Raw genomic sequence first — 14,427 nt, 5'->3', positions numbered from 1 at the left:
TTTCAAGTCTTTTTTTATGAAAATCTGTTTATTTTAACAATTTGTCATAAACATAACCCTTCTTATCTAAAATTTACCGTGATATGAAATTTTCAGACAAACTGATTAATTCAACAAGAACAGTAAATTGAATTTACTGGAATAAAATTGAGTTTTTTCATAAACTTGTTTGTAAATTTAAAAAAAAATGTTCCAAAACGTCCCTGAAATTCCCGGGACAGGAAATTGGACGCCCTAGTCTCTTTTTATAAAAATCTGTTTATTTTAACAATTTGTCATAAACATAACCCTTTAGCCTTGGGATATATTTTTTATATGCCAAAATCTGTTCGGACTTCGTCAGCACTGGAATGTCAGAACATGATTTCTCATGCATTCAATACATTTGATTTTAAAAATATTTGTTGAATAACCGGGAAAAAATGCCTCTTTGATTTGGGTGAAACTTTGTCCTTAGGGGTTGCTCCTGATCACGAATCCGAGGTCCGTTGTTTGATATCTTGAGACGGAGGAGACCCCTTCAATTTTTGAACATGTGAAAAAAGAGGTGTTTTTCAATAATTTGCAGCCTGAAAAGGTTGTGAGATAGAAATTTGGTGTCATAAGGACTTTAAAAAAAAAAATGGATCAAATCCGGCGATAACGTATTAAATTTCGAAAAAATGTGTTTGTCATCGAAAACAAAATACTAAATAGTTTAAAAACTCGTGTTTTTCGTGTTTTTCTAGCTTCGCAGGGTTATTTTTAAGAGTGTAACAATGTTTTACAAAGTTGTAGAGCAGACACTAACAAAAAATTTGTTGTATGAAACATAAGGGCTTTGCTTGTAATCATCACGAGTTATCGCGATTTTACGAATGAATGTTTTGATAAAGTTGGTCGTCGTTGATCATGGCCGTTCATCGTCACCCGCGACAGACACGAACGACGAAACAAAAAAAAAAAAACGCATAAGTATATTTTTAACTTTTTGTTCACTTCACCTTCAAATTTGTGTTCATTTAATGAATTAAATAAAACAAACACCTAAATGTGAATTATTCAAATAAAGCACAAGAGCAACCTTACTATTGGTCTATTAAGAATAATTTATTCAATTTGTACACGTTGCTGATTTTTTTAGAAAAACAGTGACTATCATCAAAGTTACCCCGGATTTTATTGTAACAATTTCAGACGGAACTTTTTTTTTTGAAGAACTATTGGAAAAAAAAATCTGAAAAAAAATGCATGGCATCGTAGATGTAGTTAAACTATAAATTTTGAGAAAAGCTTAATTGGATGAAAACGACTTTAACTAAAAATGAAATCCAAGCAACGTTTAAACAGTTTGGATTATGCATTTATACAAAAAAAAAAAATCACGAAAGACAAACGAGATCTGCATGAATGAAATTATCATGTGCAGTAATGATTGCATTACCAACTCATCATTACTATCTCAATTTTGGTTGAAATTACGTTCCCACAAACAATCAGTCTAACCCGGCATTCATCAACCAAACCCCACCACAAAACACATGCAGCATTGGAGTTGGATGCTGGTGGGGTGATAGTGGTAGGATGCGAAAATAAAAAAAAAAACCCACAGAAAATATCCAAGCGCAGTGTAATAATCCTTGAGTGCAATTTATGGAACCAGATAAAGTATATTTTATAACATTGTGGCTAGCCCGGGTGAGTGCACACTGAACCGCGTGAACATCCAGGAATTTATGGTATCGGAACCATTGATTTTTTTGCTCTCTTTTCGGTGCGAATTGAAAGAGCTGAAAGTGAAAGAACCTTTAAGCGTTGAACTAGTGGAAGGGATTTGAATTTTTGATTGTCAATTTACCCAACCTTGCGGCAAATTATCATGGCACAATGTGCAAACATGTCATTACGGAACTTGCAAGTATCATCACAAATATGAACCGTGCATGAATTTCCATTTTCAATTCCGTATTTTCTGGTTTTACATTCGTTCTTGTTCCACATTGTTTCACACAAACGCACACACGTACACACAAACCGGATGTAGTACATCTACTGTCATGAATCAGCAAAAGAAACAATGGAGAGGAAAAAAGTTTCCTCACACTCACACAATGGCATTGTTAGTATCCTCGGTGAAAAAACACACACACACACAGTACAGTAGTTAATTTGGTGGAAAATTTATGTCGAGTCATATTTGTCTCAAGTAACAAACGGCGATGAACGGCAAAGTATGGCACTGGGTTATTGATTGTGGCTCAGCCAGCAGCACCAGTAGTGTGACAGAGTGGATGGAGCGTCAGTGAAAGGAAGGGTGGAGGGTTTGGTAAAAAGTGTTACATACGTCACAAACATTCGGAAAATTTGTTCTGCTTTCGTGCATTGCACGATACGACAGGAACCATCTGGGAAAATCACCCGGTTGAACAAGTCTGGTCAGACGTGTTGCAAAGGGGTGGTACATTAAAATAATAAAAGAAAAAATTGGCAACAAAAATTAACGCAAAAAATGTGTGGAAAATGACAAATTGACATTCACACTCAAATCTTATTTCTAACTCATCCTTTTCCAAGCAACTGAAACCCTCTGTGCTCTACAATAGCAATTCGATTTTTATTGCGTTTAGATTTCCATTGAATTGGAGGCAAAATTTATGGTAATGTATGTACATAAAATATCTACTTAAGCAGGATATACACACAGCCTAGTCTGGTGCGCGGCCGTGACAAATGGAAAAGTGTACCGTCTGATTGCGAAAAACCCGTCACATGACAGAAAACAACGCAGCAAAGAGTTTGAATTCTCGCTCCATATGCTGCTACCGTCCGAATGAGATGCATTTTATCATGATTCTGGTCCGACGTTTATCGATTTATTTTAATTTCGCCAAAGCCTGCTGCTGCTTGTTTGGCGTGTCGTTTCCGCTTTCTGTATGTGATGTGTGTGTGTGTTTGTGTGTCTTGGGAATGGCCCTTCCGGTTCAGAGAAATGCCGTTGCAACCGTCAGTTCGACGCCGTCGTGCTATCATGTCGTACGTCGCTTTTTGACGTTCCGAGAAAAACGCGTTTTAATGTTTGACCTTGAATAAACAAAAACGAGAGCTTGCGATGTAAACAATAAAAAAACACATTTTGTTTGGTTTACGTTTTTTTTTATCGAGCTCGTATCTGTATCAAACGCGTTCTGACCTAAAATCCTTATTGTCGCACTTACATCAAGATAGCACGACAAGATTGGAACTTCTTTCATATGAAATGTGACTAAAAATTTCGGAGCTTTTTAGTTTCTAATGACTATCTCAGGATTGAAACCGAATTTTGGGGATCTGTGAAGGTCTAAAGATGAGGCATTGTGAGCTGCACAAAATGGCGTTCTTAACTCAATCTGGCCCGCAATGCACGTACTAAAAGTTAGCACGACGGCGACGAATTGTACATTTCATTGTTAGGGACGGAAGCTTTAGGATATCCTTGAAATATGTAGGTTTCGTCTTTTTCCTATTACTAATTAAATGCAGCTGTTAAGTTGTGGTTGTGGCTAAAAAAACGTCATTTGCATTAAATTTAACTGTGCTCATGCCTTCTCGTCATAAGTCGAATTCCAACTAATTTGTGAAGCTCAAGCCAAGGTTAAGCCTTTATTACTTGCCAGTTTGCCATTTTTTATTTGCTACTTAATTACTGGGCTAAAATGATTAATTTCATAAGTTACTTAATCATTACTTATTTCCGTGTAACGCTCCAAACCTTTTTTTAATTTGTATGCTAATTTTGTTACGAGTAGAGAATGGGGTCTAAAAATCCGTTTTTTTTTGTGTTACGTAATAAAAAGACGCTACCTTTTTACACATAATCTTCGATCTTTGGATTGTGAGTCTAACTGCCTACCAGCGACCCTTCAGAAACAGGACCCAGGGAAACGACCTGGACTGAGCCAATGAAATAACCTCAAGGTTAGACAGATGCCAACATTTACATCTCTTTCTGACGGAAGGCGTGATCACACAAATTTAGTTTCAAAAAAATTGTTTTCACTGTCAATTTTTCACTTTTGTTTTTCCCATTTTCTACTATAGAATAATACCATTATCATTGAAATAGTAAACAAATGCTTAGAGGCTTAGTGTGGTACACTGCAAAAACTACTGCATATTTATTTTCAAATAATATACAGGTAATGTTAATAAGAAACACCGCCAAAGTTGACCCCAGAAAAAATACATTTTTTTAAACATTGCAAAATCACATTGTTGACACTTCCAACTTAAGATCTTTCTTAAATTTTTAAGAGTTGAGCAATTTTCTACGAAATCGGCCGATTTCGACCATTTTTATTTTTTGTATTTTTTTTTTATTTGGCTCAAACTTTGTGGCGTCTTCCCAATGACCAAAGAAGCTTTTTTGTGACATTGATTCACCCATACAAGTTTCCATACAATTTCGGCAGCTGTCCATGCAAAAATGGTACGTAAATATTCAAACAGCTGCATCTTTTGAGTTAATTTTCTGATCAAAGTTGTAGGTATTGTTGAGGACTATTGAAAAAAATAGGTACATGAAAAAAAAATATTTGCCGTTTTTTAATTAACATTTTTTTCACAAAAACTCAATTTTCAAAAATACGTAGTTTTTGATTTTCGAGACAAGGGGACAGATTAGGGGACAAAAACCCGCAACTTTTGAGCTATAGAGAAGCATGGTCAAAAAATCTGCCGGCGAGTTACGATTTTTTTTAAAAAATAGTGATTTTTTGAAAAATCGAAATTTTATACCATAAAAGAATTTGACGCCAATTTTTATATGTAAAATTTAATTTGCAATCGAAAAGTACTTTACAGATTTTTTGATAAAGGGCTCCGTTTTCAAGATATAGCCACCAAAAGTTTGATTTTTCCAAAGGGCCAAACATTCAATATTACGCCCTTTTGAAATGTTAGTCTTGATTCAAAAAAAATCTAAGTATTGTTTTCGAAAAGATTGGAAAATTTCAAGAATTTTTCGTGTTTTAACATTGAAAATCGGACCATTAGTTGCTGAGATATCGACATTAGATTTTGATGGGTTGTTTGGGTGCTTAGAAAACTTCAATTTTCATGTTTCTTTTTCTTTAAGCCACTGTATCTCAGCAACCAGAGGTCCAATCTTCAATTTCTCTTAGACAATTTCATAGCAAAATATTTTTAAAAATGGTCACTCATGGCCACTATTTTTGAAAAACGGAAAACTGCAAGTATTTCGTTAAAATTATACTTTTGTTGGCTATATCTTGAAATCGGAGCCCTTTATTGAAAAATCTGTTAAGTACTTTTCGATTGCAAATTTAATTTTACATAAAAAATTGAGGTTAAATTCTTTTATGGTAAAAAAATTCGATTTTTTTTCCAAAAATCACTATTTTTTCAAAAATTTGTAACTCGGCGGCAGATTTTTTGACCATACTTCTCTATAGCTCAATATCAGACTTGTCGGATTTTTTATTCTGAATGTTCTCGAAAAAATATATCGTGCATAAATTTATTTTATATTTGAAATTAAGACCTCTACGGCCGGCTGTTAAAATTGAGAAGCAAAAAGGTATTTAAAAAATATATTAAACAATTAATGGAGATTTTGATGCAAAAAAAGTTTTTTTTCAAGCCTATTTTTACTATTCTTTCAAAGTAAATTAACGTATGGAACTCTTATTTTGCTTTTTTTAACCTTTTTTTTAACTACAATGTTTCAATGATTTTTTTCGATCTACTATTGTTTTAACTATTAACTACATAACTACAATGTTTCAATGATTTCTTTCGATCTACTATTGTTTTGGAGTTTTTCAATTCCTTGAATTTCACTATTCAGTTTTTTTAAAAAGTTCTATGGCATAAAGTCTTTGTTTGAACTTTTTTAAGGGGTTACATACATGTAGAAAATCACAAAATTTCATAGTACTGAAAATTTATTAAATAAACTTAAAAGATGATTTTCAAACACTCCTGAAAGTTTCATGAAGGTATTTCATGATTAAACTGAGTTAGAGACGATTTAAGCTCAGAGTTTTGCCATGCGCAATGCGAACTGTCTAATTTTCTGAGCGTTTTTCTCTGAACACCAAGTTAATTTACGGGTGCCACGATATCTCGAGATAGGACGGACCAAATTGGCTGAAATTTTGGGTGAAGACTTCCAAGACATATTCCGTGTGCATGACGAAGCCCGATTTTGAAATTTTGAATTTTCAAAAAATACAAAAATCAAAAACTGCCGATTTTTGATATGAAAAACAGAAAAATATTTTTATCTTTTTTTTAAATAAACTTTTTGAAAATCGGCCTTCGTCATGCACACGAGACCGTTTTAACGAGTCTTCACCAAAATTTAACGTTTAACGAGTCTTCACCAAAATTTTGAGCCGATTTGGTCGAAGCAATGTTGAGATATCGTGGCACCCGTTTTTTGAAACTGCTAACTTCAAATAGCTATATCTCGGCAAAGCTACAACCAAATGCCTTCAAATTTGTTTTGTTAATAGGTGAAAAGTAATATTTTAATGCCCTGAAAACAGATTTTAAAAAGAGTTCAAGTGTGTGCTCAAACCCACCTGTGACATTTTTGCCGATTTACATGTATGTAACCCCTTAAGGGTCCGCTACACGCGAACATTTTTTGCTTCGACTTTTTTTTGGAAATTGTCATAACTCTGAATGGAAAACAGTTAGAGTCCTACTTTTTGTATTAGGTTCTGTAGAAATGTTATGCAAAGTTTGCTAGATCTAAACTGATCTGATTGTTTCAATAGTTTCTTCAAAAAGCCAAATACAAAAAGTGGGACTCAAATTGTTTTCTATTCAGAGTTATGACAATTTCCGTAAAAAAGTCGAAGCAAAAAATGTTCGCGTGTGATGGACCCATAAGGGTATTTTAAGTAATTGCACATATTTTTCGCCTTCCCCCCTTCGAAATCGGCCCGAAAAATCAGGGGGCTTAAAACAATATTTTTTCAACAAACTAAAACAGTTTAATGGAAAAAGAAGTCTAATGAACTGAAATGCATTTGCCAGCGTTTAAAACCGTATTTAGCATGTTTGGGATCGATTAAAAATATTTTGATGACGAGGGACATAAATTTCGACAACGGCCTTAAGCTGTTTAAATGTTATTAGTGATATTTTGAAAAAAAATCTAAAATTACTCGTAAACTCCTATTATCACAAAATTAGAAAAGCGTTTTTTTTAAATTATTGTATTTTACTTCCCTTCATAAAAACGAACACCAAATAATTTTGGGACAATAACTCCTTTCGAACAAACGCGACAAACCTTTAATTTGGTCTACTCGTTTTGAAATCATGCTGTTTCGCATTCCCCGCAACTTGGTGCCCGCACGATGCAATTGCGAGGGTGGTAATTTTCTCCGAGTGGGCTGTTCCAGGGCCGGCAACTGTGCAAAATTGTATTTTCTGTATCAATGTGGGCAAGGGCACGACCATGCCGAGCGCACGCGGCTCCTATTGCAATGATTTTGCCAAGCTTGAAGTTGTTTGCTTTATTTATAGGTGAAAGGAACGCCCTCGGGGTTGCCCCAACTTTGTAGATTAAATTTGCTGCTAAATATTGCCTTGGGACTTGTGCTGGTTTCGTTTTTGAGTGTGATTATGTGTTTTTCCATTAATGAACATAACTGTTTTGCCGGTGTTTTTGGGCACGTGTCCAATTTTGCGGTGGATATTGTTTAATTGGTAAACTATTGAAATGATGTTTCATGTGCTGGTGTGAATTAGATTTAGATATGCGTGGACCGAAAATTTAATGAAAAGCAAACAAAAGACTTGACGTGGCATTTCCATTTTGAAACTGAATGAACATTAAATAATGGCTCGATCTGTCTGTAACCCACTTCAATCGTTTTGTTATGAGTAGGGAAACCAAATCGCTCCAAAATTCCCAAAACGTCCCCCATTGAATGGTTTCGCATTTCAATTGAGTTCCAAAGCATTCAATTAAAACCCAGGTGGCCAAATTCAACGCTTTCCACACCTGTTGAGGGTGTACTTCAGGGCAACAAGTGTAAATTGGGCGCTTTCGTGATTAATTAAACCGACCCACCCTATCTGTCTGTCCGTTAAACAAAGGAAGAGAGGATTTCATCACAGTCAAAACGACCACCAACAGGGCAATGGAACCGACCCAATTTCGTACGAAATTCTGTAAACGATATCCTTTCTCTTCTTCAAATAATGAACGCATTGTCGAGCGTTCATAGCATGATCACAGTTTACTATTGCGAACGGAAGTTCAAAAGTTTTGTAATTATACTCTTCAGGATGCACAAATGCTGCACCATATTTGCATAGCCTCTCGCTGGGGGAAAAGTGTAAACTCATCGAAACTTTGCGTAGTTGTAATATGTTGCTGAGTTTAGAAAGTGTACAAGGCAGATTTTTTTTTGCATCGTAATCCTTAAAGGACCGTTCTAGCATGACGTTACAAAGGTAGATTATTGGTTCCAGCTAAAAAAATAAAATAAAAAACTTAGTTTTAAAGTTTTGATTGTTTTTCATTATGATGTTGAAAAAAAAAATCAATAAAAATTAAAATTATTGTAATTTACTTATACTTCACTGTTTGATTCTTTTTCTAAATTAAATCTTCTGGAAAGTCAACTTGTTTCACGTTAAGTTGTGCTTACCCAAGAGTTACTTTGTCACGCTTATTATTTTGTGAAACTATGGGCAATATTGGCAAAACAATGCAACCAAAGTTCCACCTTTATGGACGCTCCCCCAAACCTGTGCCGCACATCAAGTGGCTTTTGGCATCGTACGCATCAAACTACGCTGAATTTTGTTGTCAGCCGTTCGTTGAGGTGCTACAGCACGTCCCATCCATCGTCATCGTCATCAACAGCATGGATGGATGCGGATGCTGCTGGTCCTGGTCCTGGTTAGTTAGTGTTTCTGCTCGATAAGTTGGCATGAGTTGGTTGCAGGAACCACGTGCTCTGAACTCTGAAAACTCATTCTGGCTGGTTGGCAGCACCATCGCAAATATTGGCTGGAATAGTTTTCATTTCAACTATCGGTATAACTTTTTGTTTAGGTGGAAAAGCTTGAAATATTGAAAAGTTTTCAGTAGCTGTGCTTAAAAAACTGTGTTGGGTGACAAAAAATATTAATATTTTGAAACTGTTAGTATCTGGTGGAATTACGGCACTTCCCTCAAATCTGTCACAAAAAAAACAAAAAAACAAGGAGAGTCGATAAAACCTAATCAGATCATAACATCATACAAATGAAGTGTGAAAACAAAGCAAGGAGGTTTGTTTTGAATATCTAAGAATTTTGAAAATCTGTGAAGGTAAAAAGGTGAGGCATTGAGAGCTGCACCAAATGGCGTTCTTAACTCAATTTGGACGTGCAAAAAGAAAGCATGATCACGACGAAATAATAACTTATTTTGCACAAAACTGTTTGATCATTTTGCAAGTTTTTAAACAAATCAAGGTCATTTTGGTCTTGTTTGACACGAACTAGTTTATCATACCTTTTCTATTTTGGATAATATGATGAAGTTAACCAACCTTCAAATGCGTAATACATAAATTTAACTTTTAGTTTGAGATTTTAAATGTTTAAGTACCTCCACAATGTTTTGTTGAAATGTTTGCTACACAAATTTGTGATCTAATCTAATCTAATCTAATCTAACACAAACGCAACCAGTCCGATGAAAGTATGCTGGAAAGTCTTGTGGTTAGATTACGCCCCAAGCACTTTTCTTGTCAATATTAATAATTGCAGTACATTCGAGAACATCTGAAAATGTACTACAAAAATTAAAGAGGCCAGCCCACATAGGAGAGATCTGAAACAACGAAATTAGTGTTGGTTAAAAGAGGTTTCATCATACAGGTGGGTGTAGAAAACGTAACGAAATTATTTAAATTTATTTAAATTTGGACAAGCAACCAAAATTTAATCTACATGAATGTTGCATACACACATTCGTTATGCTGACGAGTGCAAAAAGTCAACATAAATTTCGAATGCTCTTAATTTAGGCACATTCTATTTGCTCAACACTTACGCTCTAATTCACTGTATTGTGTTTTGTTTGAAGCCAACAGCCTTCCCAGATTCGTTCCTGCTGCTCCGGCCACGGGTGGGAGGTGATTTAGATTTAATTAAACTCCGTATTGATTTACCGGTATTTATTCGATGGTATCTGCTGTTTTTGCATCAATTAGGCCTGATTATGTTACCGGCTGAGCGCTCTCTCGTATAAATACATTATACAATTATCGGATACAAACTATAAACACCCGGCTCTAATCCACATGAGTGACTTTTGCCCTTCCGGCAACGACCGACGACCCGTACAGAAAAGCCTCAAACTATCCTGCCAAAGCTCGGGAATGTGATCAATTTTACATGCTCTCTCTCTCCCAACCAACTACAAAAATGTTGTTTGCTTCGAAAACAACATGCTTCCTAGGACATCGAAATTGGGCCCAGCCCACAACAAGACACACACAAGTCCTCACATGGGAAAGTTAGGGATGACGGACGAGGCTGAACGTTCCGACCGGCTTGGCTCGGACTGCAGCAGAGAGTCCAGTTTGGGACGTCATTGACTAGTACTGGAGGCAGGAAGATTGTGGTTGGGTGGGGGTTGGGAACATCTTGGGAACATTTTGAACAGTTATGTCTTGTTGGGAAGTTTTTCGCATGAGCAAAAGCAAGTGTTGACTTCTTGTACGAAAATTTTAACAGCGCACAGGGATTGCTGCAAATTGTTTGGAAAACGAACTTTGAAAAGTTTGCTTAAAATTTTAAACAAATTTTGATTTTAGAATCTCTCAAGTATTGATTGCTTTACAGTCCAGACTCGGTTATCCTAATGTTTGTATGGGACTTTATATAATCGAATCACGATAAAATTATTTCTTTTTTTCCATTTTCTTGTTTTAACAACGAATTCGAGTTCTACGACCCCATTTTGTTGTTTGGGTGCTCTCCCCATTCAAGCCTTTGGATTCCTGGGTTCGAGCAGAAACTTGCAATAGAGACCACAAAAGACTCAGGGGTCGTAAAAGTGGATGGTTTGTTTTTTTTGTTTGACCCCATTTTGTAAATTTTGAATAGTTGATTGCCTTTTAAATAACATTTAACGGTGCACATCAACCAGAGCTTTTGCACCCAGATTTTTAGTAACTTCAAAACTACGGGTACGATTGAAATATGTTTTTATTCATCCCCTAAAGTATTGCCCACAAAGTAATTTACAACAAAGTTTGAATAATTTTACAATTCCGTTGTTGCAGGATTGGGTCCGTAAGTTTGACAATTTTGGAATCAGAAGACAACAACTTCCTTTTTTGCTGTGCACCCTTAAGCTTTTATTCAACATTTCATTACCGCCATTTAAGTTTGACAGTTAAAAATTAAACATCGGAAATTATTTTTTTCGTGATTCGATTATCCGAGAGAAATTTTTCCGAGGCCTTCGGATTATCGTGTCTGCACTGTAGTAGCAAACGATTTGAATGCAGTTAAAATGACCGTTGTCCTTGTCTGAAAATTCTAACATAATTGTTGCTTTAAAAGTTACTGAACAAATTTATTCTCTAGGATAGCCCGAAGCGACAATTTTCAAAAAATTGGAAATCCAGTTATCTGGTTGTGCTTGTAAAACACTTCAAGGTATCCAATAAAGCAATCCATCTATTTAAAAGGGTAATATTTTTTGTCAGATTTCAGCTATTCTGAGGTCAAACAGGATTCTGACACATGACTTTTCGAAAAATAAAATCAGTGGAACTGAGTTTCCAGTACATTCGGATGGAGACGCATGGTGCTTTATGTTCAATTAATGTACCTTCGATTTATTTACAGAAAAAAAATAAATCATATCTTAGAATTATGTTAATAGATATAAAGCACTTTTAGAAAGGTAACGTAAAACATCTTGAAACACATAGAAACATATTTACAGCTTTGAGCTCTTTGGTCCCGAGACCTTCAAATAAAAAATACAGCATTTATTTGATTTGTACACCCAAAACTGGCAGCGCTAGTCCGAGAGAATGATGGTCTCGAGTCGAGAGAATAGTGGTACCATTCACGGACGCAGAGAACACAGCTCGAGATGGGTGATAGAACTATTCTCTCGAGGTTCATTTGCAAAAAAAGTTCATCCGTCAAACAAAAAACCAAAAGTGTCGACAACGGGAATCGAACCAGAGACCTTTGACAAACCAATCCAATGACTTAGCTGCCTCGGCCACCACAGCTTGGTGACCATGGAGAAGTGAGAAGTCGATGTATGACACTTGTTGGAGATTTATTAATTCAACTAACGAATGAACTCATTTGTTATGATGGTATGAGTTGGTACCATTATTCTATCGATTTTGGCACTGAGCCCTCAATAAATTTTGAGAGAACGATTATCTCGATTCTGAATTTTGGGTGTAAGTATTCTGAGATATGTTTTTGAAATGTTTTAGTATTTTCATAACAAAACCCATCTAACTCTATTGAAAATTATGATGTTTAGAAAATTACTTCAATTTAAATTTAAAGAGTCCAAAACATTGAAGATTTGATAACCATATCAAAAGTTATAATCACGTAAGTGCTAGTTATACAGTTTTTAGAGGCGAATAATTTAATAAAACGTTGTCCGTATCTGTCATGCGGTGGGTGATATAAAAGACCTTTCCAACGCGTCCAAAAGATTGAAGATCTGACAACCCCATAAAAAGTTATAAACACTGCAAAGTTCTACTTTTCAGCACTGAAATGAATGCTGAAAAGTTTAACTTTTCAGCTCTTGTTAGGAAAAGTTATACTTTTCATTTTTTTTTATTTAAACGATTCATTGACTCAATGCATTAACATTTCTGGAGTTTTTTTTTTGTAAGGTTCAATAAACCACTTTGAGTCAGGGGTATTAAAAAACACCCAATAAACAAAAACTGAAAATTTGGTTTATTGGACCTTTTTTTTTTTAAAAAAAACCCTAGATTTGTCCTATCATTCTGTTCAAAAGGTGTTTTTCGGAATTGCAAAAAACGTTGTATGGAACTAGTTGCAAAACTTGATTTTTTCATCACTCGTCGTATTTATCCAACTTGGTGAACGTCGTTGGATAAATGTTCGACTCGTGCTGAAAAAACATTTTTTTGCACTCTGTTGCATAAACTACTATTAGAGCATTCATAAAACATAAAACTAAGCTTAAGGTTCGTTGGTTTCAGTGTGTGATGTCATTATTTGTAACAATTATGTATCCAAGAGCCAAAGTTTATTTACATCCGTAAGAAAAAAGTGTTCCGAATTTGTGGATTTCAAGGGTTTAAGTTTTTCTTCAAAAACTTGATATAAATGTTAAAATTCGCAGTTTTTCGATTACGGCATTTCGCAAGAAAAGCTTTCAAATAAAGGTAAATGCGAATCATTAAGTTCAATTATCGATTCGCTATGATTTTTTGAACATTGGTCGATCTGTAAACTGTTCAGCATATGAGGGATGACTGTATCCTGAGAAAGGTCTTATGTGACTCTATTCTTTTTTTTAATCTAAAATAGCAATGTTTGAAGAACAAGATGCCAAACATAGGGGAGTGTGGGGTAATTTGGACCCCTAAAGAAATTGCTCTGCCACGGGCTGTATGGATATTTTAAAGGATTGTGGATGACACCAGAGGATAATAGAGACCATATTTGATGGAAAATGTCATTTATTTCGATAAATTTTGATTAAAAACCCATTTTTATCGCAAAAATTAAAAGGTGTCCAAATTACCCCCATATTTTAGTGTGGGGGTAATATGAACACCCCTATGGGGTAATTTGGACATGCCTTGTGGGGTAATATGGACATACCTTGTGAGGTAATATGGACACCATTTGTGGGGTAATTTGGACACATGTTGAAGAATAAGTTTAACATTTGATTTTTTGAGCATGTTTTTTATCCTTCAACCTGGTTTTGTAATTGCTTTATATTTATAGGTGTTTTTTGCTCACAATATTTCATCAAATGTTTAAATAATAATTTTGTGATAGAACTATAATTAAATAGGAAGATAACAAATAGTTCAGTGTAGTATACATAATTTAATCATTCATTCTGAAATGATTTAAACATTGATTAGGGATTAGGTACACGTATATTTTTTAGTGATTAAGGTATCGTTTAGATTTATCTACACCAATCTTTATATAGAACTAATTATCTTGAAACTATCAATTTTTTTTTAATTTTACATTCCGTAGCCCTTCAAATTTAAATATTATTGTAAACCAGCATAGAAATGTGAAATGTCAAAGAAATAAATTAAAACAATCAACATTAGAGTCTAGTTGAACGAAAAATGTGCAGTAATCCGATTTTCATCCATTCGAATATTGAAATACATTTACCTTAATTTAAAAAAAAAATGGGGTTTTGTGAAAGTT

General features: G+C 34.9%; 1 protein-coding gene across 4 annotated transcripts in view; it reads left to right on the top strand.

Moving 5' to 3' along the window:
- The window catches only part of LOC6044622, a 226,162-nt gene that overhangs the window by 2,515 nt on the left and 209,220 nt on the right, over positions 1–14,427 (top strand). The gene's annotated exons all lie outside the window — the stretch shown is intronic.

Source organism: Culex quinquefasciatus, chromosome 2, assembly GCF_015732765.1.
Source record: "Culex quinquefasciatus strain JHB chromosome 2, VPISU_Cqui_1.0_pri_paternal, whole genome shotgun sequence".
NCBI classification, from domain to species: domain Eukaryota; kingdom Metazoa; phylum Arthropoda; class Insecta; order Diptera; family Culicidae; genus Culex; species Culex quinquefasciatus.
This window is presented reverse-complemented; position numbering and strand designations above follow the sequence as displayed.